The following is a 20556-nucleotide window of genomic DNA, read 5'->3' on the forward strand; positions in this document are numbered from 1 at the left end:
GGAGGTAACAGATCCAAGAAGTTTCAGAGTAAGTAATTTCCTGAAAGTCAATATTTAAGAAGTGGCGACTGGAATGGAAAAATTAAAATTTCCAATTTTAAAAAAGTCACTAATTAAGGAGTTATGAGCATTCTAAAATATATAACACTATGTAACACAATAATTAAAGGAAAAATCGAGCAGGTTATGAAAGTAGAGCTAACAAGTAAACTGGACTTTAGTTCGACCGGGCACCATTATATGTATAAAAATAAAATGATGTAATGAAAAAATTGAATGCCTTAACCATATTTTCATCTAATTTGGTCGGAATTTTGGCAGAAACCTCGAAGTACCGAAACTCTGGAGATACCGTTACCTGGGGATATACCAATTACTGGCCATGTAGAGATTATTTTTTGTAGGAAGACCTACCAAAAACCTCAAATGCAAAGTTTAAGTTGATTTGGTTGAAAATTGTGGCAGAAAAATATACGTGTATGGGCCTTTTTAAAGGTTTCATCGTAATGAACCCTAAGTAGAGGCCCCCTCTTCCACATCTTGTATACCCTTAGCCATATGGCTAGAGAGGGTATATATTGTTTGATACGGTCAAAACGTGCCTAGTCGAAATAAGGGTTTTAGATCCTAGGTCTTTTTGGACCTAATTCGTTTCAGGACATTTTGAGTCGATCTAGGGATGTCCGTCCGTCCGTCCTGGATGGTTTGCACGATAACTCTCGAAGGGAGTATCCGATTCGGTCCAAACTTGGTACATCGTAATATTTTTGTCAAACTTATATCGAGTTCGGAGATGGGTAGTATGAGTCCCCTCCTTCTAGTACCTACCTCACAAAAAGTCCGAAAATATACAATATCGGTCCACTCCATCAGGTTAACAATTTTGAATAATTACAACTCTTATAAAATGTGGCTTAGTTCTATTGTCTTAAAATTTCACACATACAATATTTATATAAACCCAACGTCTGGTGTCAAGATGTAATATATCGGTCCACTCCATCTGGTACCCCCCCCCCCCTTAACAGCTCGACATTTTGAATATATATTAAGCTCATAAAACGCGAAATTAATATCCGATACTATTCAGACTTGGCAATCTGAATATTTCTATCAACACAGGATCTGTTATAAAGACGGTAGAGATCGGACCATTCTTTCTGGTACCACCCCAACAACGGTCAAAGTTTTGATTAACCAAAACGTTTATAAAACCCGAAATAAACATTCGGTTCTCTTTATATTTCACACATACCATTATTTTTACTAACACAAGATCTGTGGTGAAGATGTAATATATCGGTCCACTCCTTCTGGTACCTTCCACACAAAGGCTCAAAATTTTGAATATCCATGAAGCTCATAAAACGTTAAATTAATATCCGATTGCATTCGGACTTGGTACATCTCAATATTTCCATCAACGAAAGATCTTTTATAAAGAAGGTAGAGATGGGACCATTTCCTCTGAAACCTTCCCCATATAGGGTTCAGTATTTTGAAAAACAAAACGCTAAGGAAGAAAGCGAAATACACATCCAACTCTCTTCAAATTTCACACATCCAAATATTTTTGCTAACAAAAGATCTGTTATGAAGATGATATATATCCCACAAAGGTCACAATTTTCAATAGATTTATCTGTCATAACTTGTGAAACAAGTCAGTGATTCTTTACTTGCTACATCTAAATATTTCGAACATTGGCTGAGGGTATACATATGCCGTTTTAACGGAATGATATTTTTTAAATAGATTTTTTTAAATTTCGAATTAAAATTACTTGGAACTGATCCCCTCGAACTGAAAATCCACACATTGAAAATCAAGGCTAACTTGATGAAAATAAAAAAATACAAAATTAAAACTAACTTGATGAAATAAAAATTATATTTATATAGTAAATATTAAAGTATTTTCAAGCCGCCACAGAAGTTTTGGAAAATTCGAACTCTTGAGTTATGGAAAGTTCTAAAATGGTACTATAAATGCTACCATTTGGTATTATGTGAATGGATAGAGCAAAAAACTTGAAATTTGGTATAAGAATCAAGGTTGGAAAGAAAGTTTGATATATGATTTGGAAATGTGTACTAAGCATGCGAACTGTACTAAATGGTACTAAATTTGGAACAGTAAGGACGGAGCTTTAATTTCGAAGTTTTGGTATTGAGATCCCTATTGGCGATAGGTTTGTGATAAAGAGGTAGGAAATGCTACTGGTGCACGAAAACTACTAAATGGTACTATATTTGGTACCATTTGGTATTGGATGAACAGATGGTGTTTGATATCTGTAGCCTGGACATATAGAGGTGGTTTCGAAAATGTGTACCATAATTGTACGAAGTGTACTTAATTTAAATATATTTAGCTTGGTGAAGGGGTAGATAAAAAAAATTTGGAATTTTGATATTTATATAATAGTTGGTATCTCAGGTTGAGATTGAATGGGCTGGGATACCGAAATTTGATATTGAGGTCTCTGTTGATATCTGATGGTAGTTTCGCAAATGAGTTCTATTTAAAACAAGTTAAAAAGTATCAGTCGGTATTACCGACAGATATATACCCTCAGCCTATGTTCGATTAAATAATCGAAATATATTTGACTAGTGTTACAATTATTCAAACGTTTGGCCCTCTATGAAGCAGGTTCCGAAGGAATGGACTAATATTGTCCATTTCGTAACGGACCCAAAAATATGATACAAATATTCCGACGTTACTGGTATGGATTATATCGACACACTCCTTTACTTTATATGAAATATGTAATAATTTTTAGAAAATGTTAAAATGTGCATGATGTATCAGATAGAGTCTACCAAATATTTATTATTTCTCTTTATTTGAGTGTTTTGTTTTTCAAAATCTTGAACCCTATGTATGGGGGAGGTACCAGAAGAAATGGTTCTATACCACCTTTATAACAGATCTTGTGTTAATGGAAATATTGAGATGTGCCTAGTCTAAATGGAATCGGATGTTAATTTAGCGTTTTATGAGCTTCATGGATATTCAAAATTTCGACACTGTGGGGGAGGTACACCAGATCTTGGGTTTATAAAAATATTGGAATGTGTGAAACGTTCGGATCCTTAAACCACATTTTATAAGAGTTATAATTATTCAAAATGTTGACCCTTTGTGGGGAAGGTAATTGATGAAGTGGACCGATACTGTCCATTTTAGCACCTGACCTAGGACTGACACAAATATTAGGATTTGCAAAGTTCGAGCAAAATCGGATAATCGTTTCTCCTTCTGTGCAAAAAATATATTTTATATATATTTTTTTTGAAAATCTCGACCTTTTGTGGGGGAGGTACCAAAAGGAATGGACCGATGTATTCACTCTTAACACCAGACTTTAGGTTAATAAAAATATTGGGATATGTGAAATTTGAAGACAATCGGACTCTTAAATCACATTTTATAAGAGTTGTAATTATTCAAAATTTTGACCCTTTGTGGGAAGGTACTTGATGGGGTGGACCGATATTGTCCATTTTCACACCTAACCTAGCACTGATGAAAATATAAGAATTCGCAAAAGTTCGAGCAAAATCGATTTATCCTTTCTCTTTCTGTGCAATAAATTCGTTTCTTTGAAAATTTTGATATTTTGTGTGGGAGGTACCAGAAGGAGTGGATCGATATCGCCCATCTCCGAACTCGATCTAAGTTTGACAAAAATATTACGATGTACCAAGTTTGGATCAAATCGGATACTTCCTTCGAGAGTTATCGTGCGCACTAGCCAGAGAGACAGACAGACAGACGGACAGACATCGGTAGATCGACTCCAAATGTTCTGAAACGGATTTGGTCCAAAACCGTTATTTCGACTAGGCACGTTTTGACCGTATCAAATGATATATACCCTCTGTAGCCATATGGCTGAGGGTATAAAAATACTAAAGGCACTTATTTTGGATATCGTTTGCTTTCTGGAATGTGATATTGGATGAGAGGGTAGAGATAGGGGATAGAGAAATTTTGTATTTAAATAACTATTGGTAAATGAGGTGAAGATTTGGAGGTGGGTTTGGAAATGGGAACTATAGTAGTTCGAAAGAACGAAATGGTACTAAATTTGGGTGAAGGGAAAAGGCTGGAATGCTAAAATTTTATATTGAGGTCTCTGTTGATATCTGGAATTAAATAGAAGAGTGCATTGTAAGAAAAGTAATAAATAGTACTAAATTTGGTTTTGAATCGATATTTTATATTGCTAGGATTGTAGGAATGTATAGAGCTTTATTCCCGAAATTTGATATTGAGGTCTCTTTTGGTATGTGGTATGGGTTTTGCAAATGCGCACTATAATAATTGTAATTGTATAATTGTGTTGTCTGAAAAGTATGAAGTTTTGTTTTGGAAGTGACGTGGACTCTTCGTTGCCGAAGTACAGGACACTTTCTGCTTAAATTATATGGATTGTGTTAACAATATAAATAAAGATTTCAGTCATTTTTCTGAATTTTCTGCATACGAATTTTTTTCCCACATGTTGTAGTACCCATCAAGATCTTCCAATACGAAACTTGAAACGATTCCGGTAAATAATGTTGCTAAGATCATCAAAATTACGAATATCGGGAGATACCGTTATATGAGGTCTATACGAAGACGTGGAGCTGCATACAAAAATGTTTGTTATAGGCTGTAGTGCCGATTACGAACTTAAAATAAAAAATTGAAATAATGTCGCTAAAATCATGAATCTACCGAATATCGGGAGCTACCGTTATGGGGGCTATACGAAATCGTGGACCGACATGGCCCATTTACGAACTTAAACTACCTGCTGGTAAACCATGTATGCAAAATTTTAGCCTTCTATCCCCATTCGTTCGAAAGACAGCGTAATTACAACAGACGGAGGGACACACAGACATCGCTAGATCGTCTAAGAATTTTACGCTGGTCCAGAATATATATGCACTTTGTAGGGTCTATTAGGAATATTTCGATTAGTTACAAACGGAATGACAATGCTAATATAACCTCCATAGAATGGTGGAGGGTACAAAAATTAAATATGCAAAAACTCCAAAATTATTATATTTAAGGATTTATGACAAGATGTAATTGTAAAATATAATTTTCTCTCTTAAAAGTTATTTTTTCAATCAAACCTTCATTCCATGTGGCATTTAACAACTCTAAAATCGCATCGCACCAAACAAACTTCAAATTGCATCGTAGCAGCAAAAATAAAACCAACAAAGTTCAGTTAAAACATTTTGCGAAATTCATCGCTTGTCATTCATGCCATAAGTACCATTTAAGGGTGATAATCGCTGTATTTTCTTCTGATTGCCATGCCAGCTATGAGGTATGAGGAATTTCGTGTGCCAAGGGTAAAGTAAAAATAAGTATTGAACTATGGGCCATCGGTGAGGCAAACGAAGAAAGAAAAGGAAGATTAAAAGTGCATTTAATAATGTCCCCCTTCCCCGGCTCGCCACACACACAAAACTTGAATAGCAGCAAACAATAGCTGTGGACGTTAACCATTCATACATTCGCACATACGTACGTATGTTCGTACACCCATCAAACCTAGCAAAGTCACAGAAGTGGTAATGCTCAGCAGGCTGGAAGAAAAATGAACAAATGTGGCCCTAAGGGACTCTTTTAATATTTCGACTACTTACTTAGACAACAATGAAGTGGTGAGTGTGTGTGAGCGGGTGGGTGGAGTAGATTTGAATGGTTGAATGAAGTAAATTACGCAAGTAACCTGTAAACATTGGAGATGGGGGAAAGAGGGTATATAAATAACATAATGGGGGTGGCTGGCATGTTATTGTTATACCCCCATCCACCACCATCCTCATCATCATCTGCCCACCATACTCTTTAGTTTAAATGTCTTAATAGAGTTGTGCAATTATTCAGCCGACCACAAAACCCCCACACACACCATACAATTCAGCCCAAAATGCTCATAAGTCATAAGTTATGAAAAGTTTGACACATGTGAATGAATAAATGAAGTTTTTTTTTAAAATTTCGCAATTGTGTAGAGGAGGAGGAATTTGAAAGCTTATAAAAATTGTGTTCAGATCAACATTCCACCAAATGTGGTTTAAATCTATTTTAACGATACCTACAACAATGATATATGGAGAATGGGACCACGAGCTCTCCTTTAACTTAAATCAGGGAGTACCCGTATACAGGGTGAGATAAAAAAACTGCAACAAAGCTAAAACGCCATAATTTTTACATTTTTTTTTAATTTTTTTATTGAATGAAAGCAAAAATGTCGGAAATAGCATCAAATTTTAGAAAAAGTTTAGTTTTGTTCGAATTTTTCACCTTTTGCACAAACTATGGCCTTCAAACGGCCAATGAAACCGTCACACGCTGCCCAAATATTGCTCTGCGGTATATTGGCCCATTCCCGTCGAAGCGCTTGCTTGAGCTGATCGACATTTTTGGTATTTTTTAGTGCCAACCTTGCTTTCCCAAGTACTCCGGACACAATAATCCAACGGATTTGTATCCGGAGATTTTGGTGACCATTGTGCGCTGGAAATGACATGAAAAAATTGCAACCAACTTCAGACTGCTGTCATTTCTAAGCCACTCGTCCGACAGCAGCTAAAATTATTCCAGTGACAGCTCCTTATATTGTTTACAAGCGTACGAAAGCATTTCGGAGACAATATTCCAGAACAAAAGTTATTCGTGATGGAATTCAAGCGTGATAGTGCGATTTCTTTATATTTGCCTGGAAAACCACAAGTGGCTATCGTTAGAGCACTCCAGCATTTATATGTGAATGGCTCGTAAGCTGAACATATCGCAGTATTCCATCCGGCAAATATTGAAAAATGAGCTCGGTGTAAAATCATTAAAATTCCAAAAAGTGCAAGAACTTACACCGCAGTAGCCCGACGTCAAGGAAGTGAACGGAAGAAAACAACAACATCAGCAGAAATAGTTTGAAAAGTAAAGAAGCGACTTGATCGAAACCCACGTCGCAGTGGCCGAAAAATGGCTCGTGAGCTAAACATATCGCAATATTCCATTCGGCAAATATTAAAAAATGAACTCGGAGTAAAGCCATTGAAATTCCAAAAAGTGCAAGAACTTACACCGCCACAGAATGAAAATAGACTCAAAAGAGTTGCTTCGCTTGGCCGAAAGTGGTGAACTGCCGAATTCGGTTTTCTCCGATGAGAAAATATTCGTTGTCCAGCAGTTTGTAAACAAACAAAATGATCGTGCTTACTTGCCAAAGAGGTCAGCTGAAAATGTGCAACTTCGGTTGGCCACCAGAACCCAAGCGCTGGCCATGGTGGTTTTTTTGCTTTCATTCAATAAAATTTAATAAGAAATGTAAACATTTTGACTTTGTTGCAGTGTTCTTATCTTACCCTGTATCAATTGAAATCCGAGTTTTAAGGGAGGCCAAAAATAACAAGTGTTTTTGAAACTATTTTTAGGCCCCTATGTAAATTACTCTATAAATAAGAAAATACCAAATTTTCTTTCATTAAAACCCAGTCCTACATTTTGCTCCCATATCATCTTCTGCCATCGAAAAGCATTTGTCCGCTTCTACTTTTTTCTGATAAACAACAGTAACAAAGATTCGTTTTTATCAAATTGAACCGTATGTTCAAAGGACGAACTGAATCAAATGACTGCTGGTGGAAACGTAGAGTGAGAGAAGAAGCCAGAAAGGAAGGAAGGAAATAATATTGCTATGTGGAACGGAAACAAACATAACACTATGGTGTCGATTAAATCACTGAATTCCTTTTCTCTTTCTCTTCCTCCGCCGCTCATCCCCTTCGACTGGCCAGCCACTCACTGGGTAGAGCATTTCTTTGAAATGTTAACACAGTCAGAGTCCTCGCACAATCAAAGTTTATTCAATGCAACGAATTTGGTGCTAATAGCTAGCAGTAACAACTCAATTAATGGAGATAATAAACAGAGGCGTAGTTGAAGAATTTTTTTTTTTGGAAGGGAGGACATTTTTCTTAAGGTTATTGAGGAGGAAATGAGGTAGTGTAATAGATAATCTGACAGTAACGTACATAACATCAATCTATAGTTTTAGTTAAAGTATTGGAACAAAGAGGTCAAACAATAGGGCTGTTATGCTCATTTTTAATTTTCGGATAGACTCCTTATGTATGTCCCCATACTGTACTGTACTTAAATATGCCCCAATACTGTAGATCACGGATTGACTCCTTAAGTATGTCTAGTGTTTAAGTGGTGATTTGAGAGCTGTCTACTGCCAACCCGAATTAATTCATCAGTCATTTCATATTAGGCACCTATCCAAGTTTAACTGAATTGTCTTTCCCAAAATAGGCGTTGAGTTTCGTGACAGCCGCTTGACTGTGGGCATACAGGGTGAGATAAAAAAAACTGCAACAAAGTCAAACGCCATTTTTTAATTTTTTTTAAATTTTATTGAATGAAAGCAAAAAATGTCAGAAATTACGAAATCACGAATTATGGCCTTCAAACGGCCAATGAAACCCTCACATGCTGTCCGAATGTTGCCCTGCTGTATTTTGGCCTGTTCCCGGCGAAGCACTTGCTTGAGGTTGGTGATCGATTGTGATTTGGTATTTTTAAGTGCCAATCCTGCTTTCCAAAATACTCCTGACACAATAGTGCGCTGGAAATGAAGCGATTAACCTCTTTTTGTAACCATTTTTGGGTGGCGCGTGCTGAGTGCCAGGACTCAGCCCTGTTGGAATGTCCAAGGCCTGCAGCCAAAATGTTTGCGGGCCCAAGGATTTAATACACCTTCCAGAATATTTTCGCGATAATATTCTGCATTTATTCTGATGCCATGGTCGATTAATACGATCGGAGAGGGACCATCGGCTGTTATGGCGGCTCACACCATCAACATGGCCGGCGCTTGAGTTCTGGTGGCCTTCGGTTGGTACATTTTAAGCTGACCTCTTTGGCAAGTAAACACGATCATTTTGTTTGTTTTTGTTTACAAACTGCTAGACAACGTATGTTTTCTCATCGGAGAAAACCAAGTTCAGCAGTTCGCCACTTTCGGCCAAGCGAAGCAACTCTTAAGCTATTTTGAGTCTATTTTCTTTCTGTTGCGGTGTAAGTTCTTGCACTTTTTAGAATTTCATTGGCTTTCCACCGAGCTCATTTTTCAATATTTGCCAAATGGATTATTGCGATATGTTCAACTCACTAGCCATTTTTCGGCCACTGCGACGCGGGAACTGTCTCTGGATAAAAAGGTGGTTTTGGAAATATGTGCTACAAGTGCACGGAAAGTACTGAAAGTACTATCTTTAGTGCAATTTGGTATTGGGTGAACAGATAGTGGTTGTATTCTAAAATTTTGTATTGGGGTTACTGTTTATGAGCAGCCTGGACTTAGGGGGGTAGTTTCGGAAATGTGTATTATAATTGTACGAAAAGTACTGAATGGTACTAAATTATGAATTGAGACAAGGGATAGAGTTAAAATTCTGAAATTTTTTATTTAGATTACTTATGCTATCTGTATTCGACATTTGGCAGTGGTTCGGAATGAATAAATAGAACTTAAATCCTGAAATATGATATAGATGTCATTGTTGGTTAAGCTGTGGTTAAGCTTTGTAGATGATTTTGGAAATGTGTATTATAATTATTCGAAAAGTACCAGGAGGTATTAAATTGGGTATAGAGTGAAGGGATAGAGCTGGAATTCCTGGAAAAGTTCTAATTGGTACAAAATATGGAGAAAGTATAAGGCTGAAATTTTATATTTATGTCACTCTTGTTGCCTGTGCTTGAGGGAAAGAGCTAGTTTTGGATATGCGTACTTTAATTGCACTAAATGTTACTTGTTTTGGTATTGGATTAATACTTATTCCTTGACATTTGAAATTTTGTGTAGAACACAATTGTACAAATTTGTCGTAAAGAGTACTTAATTTGGTATTTGGTGAAGGAATAACGCTGAAATCCTTAAATTTGATATTAAGGTTACTATTGGTATCTGAGGTTAAGATATGAACATTGGTTTCAAAATGCATACTTTAACTGTATGAAAAGCATAAAATGGTACTAAATTTGGTATTGGGCAAGGGTAAAGGACTGTAATCCTCAAGAACTCTGGTATCCAAAATTGAGATATGGAGGTGGTTTTTGGAAATGTGTACTATAATTGTGAGAAAAGTACTAAATAGTACTAAATTTTGTATAGGATGAACGAAATCGCTGAAATTTTGAAATTAGATGTAGATGTCACTGTTGGTGCCTGTGGTTAAGATATGGAGATGGTATTGGAAATATGTACTGTAATTGTTCGAAAAGTACCAACTGGTACTAAATTTGGTATTGGGGGCAAGCGATAGAGCTGAAATCCTCAAATTTGATATTGAGGTCTCTATTGATATCTGAAATTAAGACATGTATGTGGTTTGGATATGTTTACTCTAATTGTACGAATAGTACTAAATAGTACTAAATTTGGTTTTGGGTGAAGGAATAGCCCTGAAATCCTGAAATCTTATATAGATGCCACTCTTGGTGTTTGTGGTTAAGATGTGGAGGATGTTTTGGAAATGTGCACTATAATTGTACTAAATTTGTTAATGAAAATAATGTACAAAGCTTAAATCATGAAATTTGACATTAAGATCACTGTTGGTATCCGACGTTGAGCTTTGAAGGTGGTTTTAAAAATGTGTATAATTGTTCGAATGGTACTGAGTGGTACTATATTTGGTGTTGGGTGAATGAATAGAGATAAAATTCTGAAAGTTGATATTTATATAAAAATTGGTATATGAGGTAAGGATTTGGATGTGGGTTTTTGAAGTGCATACTATAGTTGTTCAAAAAGTACTAAATTGTGGTATTGATGAAAAATTTTTGTCAATCTGAATAAATTGTACATTTTATGTACTAAGAAGGCCTAACACGAACTGTTGGAACAAATCTAAAATTTTAAGGTGGATTTTTCGGGTACTTGCTAGTCCTACATATTTCAATTGTCATGATTATTATGATAAGTTTTACTCTGAGAGAGGTGGCCTTTGGCTTACTCGCTTTTATAATATTTACCCAAACCTCCCCCGTACCTCAAGATTTGGTATCCTCCCCATAACCCACCACCCTGTGTGATAATTGCTGTTGTTATTGCTTTGTGCTGCTCAATAGTAATGATGCTTTTATCAAATACACAACAACATTATCGTGCTCATCATCTTTGCCCATCCATCCATCCAACAACCATACATCCCTCCATCCGCAAAGAACCTCACCACCATTCCGCACTTGCTCACAGCAGAGCCAGAAGCAGTCACAGCCACAGCAGTAACATCCTCATCATAATCACCAACGTTATTCGTTTCACAACGAACGGAGGGGGGAAGAGCAACGTAGGACACAGGACAAATTGCATGTGATGGCAACCCTTAAAGAGCACATAATTGGTCTGTAATCTATTTTTTGACATATTGAATTTCGCATTTTATCTTGATTTCTTGTTTTGACTGTTTCGGTTTACTATCCACCCTCGCCGAGAATTTTGGCTGGGTGGAAATGGTTGGCTTTGGTTAATCATTCCATGGAACAGACAACAACAACAATAGCAGATGAAGAGGAGGAAGATGAGAAGACCATACTGTTGATGGCAATGATGATGATGATGACAAGGACGATGATGAGGTTGCTGATGATGTGTTGTCCGACCAATTTCAAGAAATGGGATGAAATTGCTGCTGCCGCTGCTGCTGTTGTGGCTGCTACTTTAGCTTGAAATATGTAATTGGGTATTTTTCCAGCAGGGGTAGGAGGGAGATTGTAGGATGGGGGAACGCTGTATATTTAGTTGGTTGGTTGGCTGGTTTCTGATGGTGCTGATGATGATTGTTGTATTTTAGCATGTTAAATGATGGTAAACTGGAGAAAGGAAATCTGCGATGGTCTTAGCTTTGATTTTCTGATTGGAAAAGTGCCATTGTCTGTCTGTCTAAAGGTCGGTCGGGTGGTTGGTTGGTTGGATGGTTAGTCGTTTGATGTATTATCAAATTGTAAAGTGAAATTGCTTTGTTGCTCGCCGAGTGACTGAGTGCTGTGTGGGTAATATGAAACCATAAAGATAATTTGATAAAAGTAGAAATTTATTTTTATAATTCGTTTATGGAGAAGGAATTTAAAAAAAAACCTACAGTTGTGGTATATTTTGGATATTTGTCACATATTGTTCTAATTTTGGAATTATGAATACATTTATTGAGATCTTTGGGGAAATCATTTCATCTTATCTTTGTTTCCGTATCATTTAAAGGATATGTTAATTTCATCAAAATATAATGGGACCTTTCATCCGACATATCCATCATTATCAAATTAACGCCTTGTGGAATAATATCCAGCAGCAGGGGTTCAAAATGTCAACTTTCTTCCTTCCTTCCTTCCTTTCGTTAACTTTATTTTCTCTTGTGACACTCCTTGTGCCACTTGTGTTTTCTGACTTCCCTTCCTTTATTTTGCTGTAATATTTGCTAATCTTTCAATTTCACACTTGAAAGCTTCCAGATTTTCCCCCATGTTTCCTTTGAGTGTTTGCTGCCTCTTGGGTTTCTAAGAAATCCACAAATATGTTTAATTTGGCAACACACAGCTTTTGTTTGTTGTTGTTGTTACTTCTGGCAGCTCATCATTTGTCAAATATGGTAGCAAGTAAATGGTTGTTATTTTCGAAAAATCTGTCCATATGTGCCAGAGAGTGTGATTTTGAGAAAAATTTAATAAAAATTATGAAAACAAAAAGCTGTGCCAGGATAATACCCAGACATCCAACTGAGCAGTAGCGGTGTGATAAATCAAAATACAGACAATGAGTTTTAAGTGGGTGATTTGAGTTTTACTGTTCTTATCCTTGAGGGTGGGTATTATGGAGGATTATTAAATATTGAACTTGTTAGCATAGTAATATTTAGGTAATATTTTGCAAAATTCGCAATACGTAATTTCGGACTTAAAACAAAGGTGTCATGTGGAACTAATTTGATCGTTTTCAAGTATTTTTTCACCCATAAATAATAAAACACTTGTTCATGGAAAAGTCCTTTAAAATATATATTTTAATATTAAATATTGGCATGAACAGCATAAAATTCCAAGACGATTTAAGTATGTTGAAATCACGATGCAGCCCATACTTTTGATCTTTCAAATTTGGCACTATAGTTTTAATTGTACCTAGAATGATTGCTGAGATACTTGAGATACTTTGGTTAACGTTTTCGTATGCCCCCTAAAAAACCGTACCTCCCAATATTCGGTATTCTGATGTTTTTAGTCATACTTTCATTATGTATACCCTACCGCACTATGTGTTGGGGGTATTATAAGTTTGATTCGGCCAAAAATTATGTAACACCTCGAAATAATTGTTTCCGACATAGGAAACTATATCTCGCCGAGATGAGTAGATCTAGCTATGTATGTCCGTCCGTCTGTCCATGTTAAATTGTAATCACTCTACAGGTCTCAATTATGGCCCGATCCTCACGAAATTTAACATGGAAGTTGGAGATGTTTAGAATGGACCAAAAACAGAAAAAATCCTGATTTTGCAGTTGTTCTAATGGTCGCAATTATAACAAGTAAAAAAGCAGTAAGTTCGGCCGGGCCGAACTATAAATATCCTCCACCATTTAGAATAAATTAGGTCATTTTCAAAAAAAAATAAATAAATAAAATAAGAAATCTAATATTGGAAGGTGCCGATTTATGGGGGATATAAGATTTTGTGGACCTATGTGGACAAATCTATGTCTAGGGGTAAAGTACTCACAGGGAACTCCTTGTGTAGATTTTCAGATAATTCCATTGGAAAATGTGGCTAAAATCGTCAAAATACCGAATATCGGAGGGTACCATTATATAGGGGCTATAGGATATCGTGGACCTATATGGATAATTATCTTCCAAGCAATAAAGTACTCACAAGGAACTCCTTGTGTGGATTTTCAGATAATCTCATTGGAAAATGTGGCTAAAATCATGAAAATCCCGAATATCGGGGCGTTCCGTTATATGGGGGATATACGATATCGTGGACCTATATAGACAATTCCCTTTCTGAGGCTAAAGTGCTCACAAAGAATTCCTTGTGTAGAATTTCAGACTATTCCATTGGAAAATGTGGCTAAAATCATCAAAATACCGGATATTGGGGGGTACCGTTATATGGGGGCTATACGATACCGTGGACCTATATAGACAATTCTCTTTCAGGGAGTAAAGTGCTCATAAAGAACTCCTCGTGTTGATTTTCAGACTATTCCATTGGAAAATGTGGCTAAAATCATCAAAATGCTGGATATTGGGGGGTACCGTTATATGGGGCCTATACGATATCGTGGACCGATATAGCCCATCTTCAAACTTGACCTGCCTACAGACAAAAGAGGGATCTGTGCAAAATTTTAGCTTTCTATCTTAATTCGTTTTGACTGTAGCGTGATTACAACGGACAAGGCTACATCGTCTTAGAATTTTACGCTGATCAAGAATATATATATATATATACTTTGTTGGGTCTAAAATTATTATTACAAACGGAATGACGAACTTAATATACCCTCCATACTATGTATGGTGGAGGGTATAAAAACAATCGACCCGGAATTTAGCATGGGGCTAGAGTTTTGGGCTGGCTAGAAGCACACCGTTTTGTTGTTTTGTTCGGTCATCGGACAATATTTCGCGAATAGAATAGGCCATAACTTTTATGCTAAAAATACGGAATGTCCACTTAACCGCGAATATTTTTAATCCCGGCAAAATCACAAATACACTAAATATATAAAATCCCATATATCAAAGAAGAATAAGTTAGTTAGACCGCTTATAACTCAAGATCGGCTGGACGGATTTTGACAATTCTCACCAATTCAGAATAGCCTCTTGGCAGGAAAATCGCGTTAAAATTTGTCAATAAAAAGTGATTACCATTGTTATACAGGGTGAGATGAAAAAACTACAACCAACTTCAGACTGCTGTCATTTCTAAGCCACTCGTCCGACAGCTGCTAAACATATTCCAGTGACAGCTCATTATATTGTTTACAAGCGTACCAAAAACTTTTTTGTGAGAATTTCCAGAAAAAAAGTTATTCGTGATGGAATTCAAGCGTGACTTGTGGAAAACCACAAGTGGCTATAATAACTCTTTTGTGTCTCGTACCATCGCTCGCTACCGTGATACTGGTACCATAGCCGGACGTCAATGAAGTGGAGGGAAGAAAACAGCAACATCAGCAGAAATGTTTCGAAAAGTAAAGAAACGACTTTATCGAAACCCACGTCGCAGTGACCGAAAAATTGCTCGCGAGCTGAACATATCGCAATATTCCATTCGGCAAGTATTGAAAAATGAGCTCGGGGTAAAGCCATTGAAATTCCAAGAACTTACACCGCAACAGAAAGAAAATAGACTCAAAAGAGCTCAAGGGTTGCTTCGCTTGGTCGAAAGTGGTGAACTCCGAATATGGTTCTCTCCGATGAGAAAACATTCGTTGTCCAGCAGTTTGTAAACAAACAAACAAAATGATAAAGTGCTCACAAAGAACTCCTCGTGTAGTTTTTCAGACAATGCGATTTAAAAATGTGGCCAAAATCATCAAAATACCGTATATCGAGGGTACCGTTATATGGGGGCTATACGATATCGTGGACCTATATAGATAATTCTCTGCCGAGGTATAAAGTACACACAAGTAACTCTTTGTGTTGATTTTCAGACAATTCCGTTGAAAAATGTGGGTAAAATCATCAAAATACCGAATATCGGGGGATACCGTTATATGGGGGATATACGATATGGTGGACCTATATAGATAATTCTCTGCCGAAGTATAAAGTACCCACAAGGAACTCCTTGTGTGGATTTTCAGAAAATTCCGTTGAAAAATGTGGCTAACATCATCAAAACACCGAATATCCGGGGGTACAGTTATATGGGGGGTATACGATATAGTGGACCTATATAGAAAATTCTTTTTCAGAGGGTAGAATACTCACAAGAGACTCCTTTTGTGGAATTTCAGACACTTCCATTGAAAAATGTGGCTAAAATCTTCAAAATACCGAATACCGGGGGGTACCGTTATATGGGGGCTATACGATATCGTGGACCTATATAGATAATTCTCTGCTGAGGTATAAAGTACCCACAAGATTTTCAGACAATTCCGTTGAAAAATGTGGGTATAGTTATCAAAATGCCGAATATCGGGGGTACCGTTATATGGGGGATATACGATATCGTGGACCGATATAGCCCATCTTCGAACTTGACCTGCCTGCAGACAAAAGAGAGATCTGTGCAAAATTTTAGCTTCCTATCTTAATTGGTTTAGACTTTAGCGTGATTACAACAGACGGACGGACAGGGCTAAATCGTCTTAGAATTTTACGCTGATCAAGAATATATATACTTTGTTGGGCCTAAAATGATTATTTCAATGAGTTACAAACGGAATGACGAACTTAATATACCCTCCTTACTATATATGGTGGAGGGTATAAAAAGGAATTAAGTATTAGAAGAAATATTATTTTCGTAGCATGAGAAACATTTCCAAAACTTCTCTTCCATTATTCCAACTGCTAACACTCATATTATTCTTGTCATCATCAATTAATATTTAAACGACGTAATTGAAAACTAATCCTTTAAATATAAAAATGTCTGAAATACTATCGTGATGCTTCGGGACAAATACAATTCCATGAATTAACGCGCCCCCTTTTTGGAAATCGCCAACAAACACTTTGGCATAAAAATTAGTTTATCACGACATCAAAAGCCGAAAGGGATTTTCATCCTCACTCTCTTTCTCTCTCTTTCTCTCTTTGCATTTGCTTGCCTCTTACTCTCCCTCCATGTAGTAATGGGCAAACAATAAACTCGATTACCTGTAATTATGCTTAAATTACACAACTCAATTGAGAATAGAGCGGAATTAGAGAATGCCGGGCAATCGTTGCGTTCTGCTTAGTAATGTTAGTGTCGCCAGGCAAGCTGTGAAATTCAACTCAAGGCAAAACTACGATTAGGAGCAGAAATTAAAGGACATTTTACAAATGAAAATGTTCGGTCCGATCAAATTTCATTTGTCAATCAAAACGCAGTGAACAACAACAACAACAACAACTATTTGGGAATTTCAGACGATAAATACCACCCCTTCAGTTTAAAATGCAGTGTTTCATTACATTTGAATCGTGTTGTGTTCCACGAAATGTTCGTCTGTCGACTCCTTATTGTCTAAAGTAGATTTTAATGTAATTAAATTCAACACTTACTACTCCTGTTTTTTTTTTTGTTTTGCTTTTGTCCTTTGTATTGTCCCATGGTATTATTTCATTTGCTTGTTGTTTGTTTTGCTTTTTGTCATTTTCACAGAGAGATCTTAGGCTAATTTGCCATTGTTTGGCATTTAGTTTACATTAAGGTCGTCATATTACATAACACGATTGACACACATACACTTACACACATAAAGATGCAGAAAAGGACACAAATGCAAGATGAAGGCCAGCACACACACTGCATTTTTCTGTAAAGAATTTCCTGTTGGTAAAAGAGTGCGAGAGAGAAAGAGAGAGGAAAATTAAAAAGGAAATCGGAAATGACGTGATAACTATTCCTAATTGAATTTCAATAAATATTTTTTATAAATATCGTTTTTTATACCCTCCACCATACATAGTATGGAGGGTATATTAAGTTCGTCATTCGGTTTGTAACTCATTGAAATAATAATTTTAGACCCAACAAAGTATATATATTCTTGATCAGCGTAAAATTCTAAGACGATTAAGCGCTGTTCATCCGACTGTCCGTCTGTTGTAATCACGCTACAGTCAAATCGAATTAAGATAGGAAGCTATAATTTTGCACAGGTCTGTCTTTTGTCTGCAGGCAGGTCAAGTTCGATGATGATCGGTCCATGATATCGTATAGCCCCCATATAACGGTACCTCCCGATGATGGTTTTAGCCACATTTTACAATGGAATTGTCTGAAATTCTACGCAAAGAGTTCTTTGTGAGAACCATATCCCCTGGAAAAGAAGTATCTATATAGGTCCGAGATATCGTATAGCCCCATGTAACGGTACTCCCCGATATTCGATATTTTGATGATTTTAACCACATTTTGCAATGGAATTATCTGAAATTCCACACAGGAAGTTCCTTGTGAGTACTTTACCCCCTCGAAAGGAATTGTCTATATAGATTCACGATATCATATAGCCCCCATATAACGGTACCCCCCTATATTCGGTATTTTGATGATTTTAGCCACATTTTTCAACGTAATTGTCTGAAATTCTGCACAAGGAGTTCTTTGTGAGTACTTTACCCCAAGATATAGATTTGTCTATATAGGTCCACAATATCGTATATCCCCCATATATAGGCACCTACCAATATTCGGTATTTTTAATATTTTAATAGATGTTTTAATGGATATTATTTTTGTGAAAATTTCCTAATTCATTCCAAATGGTGGAGGGTATTCAAAGTTCGGCCCGGCCGAACTAACTGCTTTTTTACTTGTTTTTTTTTTTTTTTATATGGAGAGTATATATATGGAGGGTATATTAACTTTGTCATTCCGTTTGTAACTCCTCGAAATACTCATGTCAGACCCAACAAAGTATATATATATTCTTTATCAGCGTAAAATCCTATGTCGATTTAGCGATGTAATCACGCAATCTTTCAAACGAATTGAGATACAAGGATAACATTTTGCACACATGTTTAATTTTTTTAATTTTTATTTTAATGATTTTAGCGACATTATTTACCGGAATTGTTTCAAATTGTGTATTTGAAGTTCGCAATGGATACTACAGCCTAAGGCAGAAAATTGTCTGTGCAGGTCCACGTCTTCGTATAGCCCCCATATAACAGTACCTCCCTATATTCGGTATTTTGGTGATTTTAGCGTCTTTATTCACCAAATTTTTTTCAAATTACGCATTTAGAGTTCGTAATGGAAACTCCAGTCTGTGACAGAAAATTGTCTATGCAGGTCCAGGTCTTCGTATAGGCCCCATGTACCAGTACCTCCCTATATTCGGTATTTTGACAAGTTTTGGTACAATACTCACCGAAATTGTTTGAAATGTCGTATTTGAAGTTCGTAATAGATGCTACAGCCTATGACAAAAATTGTCTACGCAGGTTCAGGTCTTCGCACAACTCCGATATAACGGTACCTCCCTATATTCTACATTTTGATGATTTTAGCTACATTATTCACCGTTTATTTCAAGTTCCGAATTTGAATTTGGTAATGACTTATGACAAATAATGCCTGTGTGGGTCCACGTCGTATAGGCAACAATATAACGGTAATATTCGGTATTTTTAAAATTTTAACAAATTTTTTTCAGGATTTTATTTCCAAACTCGTTCCAAAGGGTGGAGGGTATTCAAAGTTCGGCCCGGCCGAACTTACTGATTTTTTACTTGTTTTTTTTTTTTTTTTTTTTTGTAGTTGTGAGTATATAATTGTATATACATTTGTAATTCAAACCTGAAGAGAACATAAAATAATTATAAAGACCTGTCGTTAATTACAAGCAATGTAAATGTATTGAAGAAAACAGGCATAAACCGGAATTGAAGGGCGTTAAATTTTTTATATCCTCTAAAACCAATATTTTTGAGTATTCCATAAAGTATGTATTTATAAATAATTAAGGTGACTTAGTATAAATAAATCTAGAGGGTACAATATTTTGATTAAAATGTATAAAATTTGACATAAATATTTATAGTGCGCATTAGGTTTCTGAAAATAAGGAATCATGTTGATGTTTCTTATAAAGATGCATCCTGATTAAAAACTTCAAATAGTAAATTTTAAACAATTCCGTTCTAGACTAGTAAAGAAAATTCAAACATCGGACAGGGCCGACTATATGATACCCTAAACCACCATGTATATTTAGTAGAGCTCCAGTAACAAAATAATTTATTTGAAATAGATCACATTTGGGCTTAGAGCTCTTATAATTTGGTTTCAGATGGAACTAATATATGGGAGGCATATCCAATTCTGAATCGATTTTCACTAATTTTTTTTTTATCTTTTATGCCAAAGACATTTTTATCTTTCATACCAAATAACATTGTTATAGAGTGCATGAAATCACATCGAGAAGGATTATATGAAAAAAAATATATGTCGGGGCCGAGTTTCCTCAAATGGAAACGTACGTTCATCGTTAGAACACTCCAGCATTTAAATGTGAATAAATCTTTTGTGTTTCGTACCATCGCTTGTTACCGTGATACTGGTAGCATAGCCCGACGTCAAGGAAGTAGACGGAAAAAAACCTGTAACATCAGCAGAAATGATTCGAAAAGTAAAGAAGCGACTTGATCGAAACATGCGTCGCAGTGGCCGAAAATGGCTCGTGAGCTGAACATATCGCAATATTCTATTCAGCAAAAATTGACAAATGAGCTCGGGGAAAAGATATTGAAATTCCGAAAAGTGC

Source organism: Musca domestica, unplaced genomic scaffold (genome assembly GCF_030504385.1).
Source record: "Musca domestica strain aabys unplaced genomic scaffold, Musca_domestica.polishedcontigs.V.1.1 1, whole genome shotgun sequence".
NCBI classification, from domain to species: Eukaryota; Metazoa; Arthropoda; class Insecta; order Diptera; family Muscidae; genus Musca; species Musca domestica.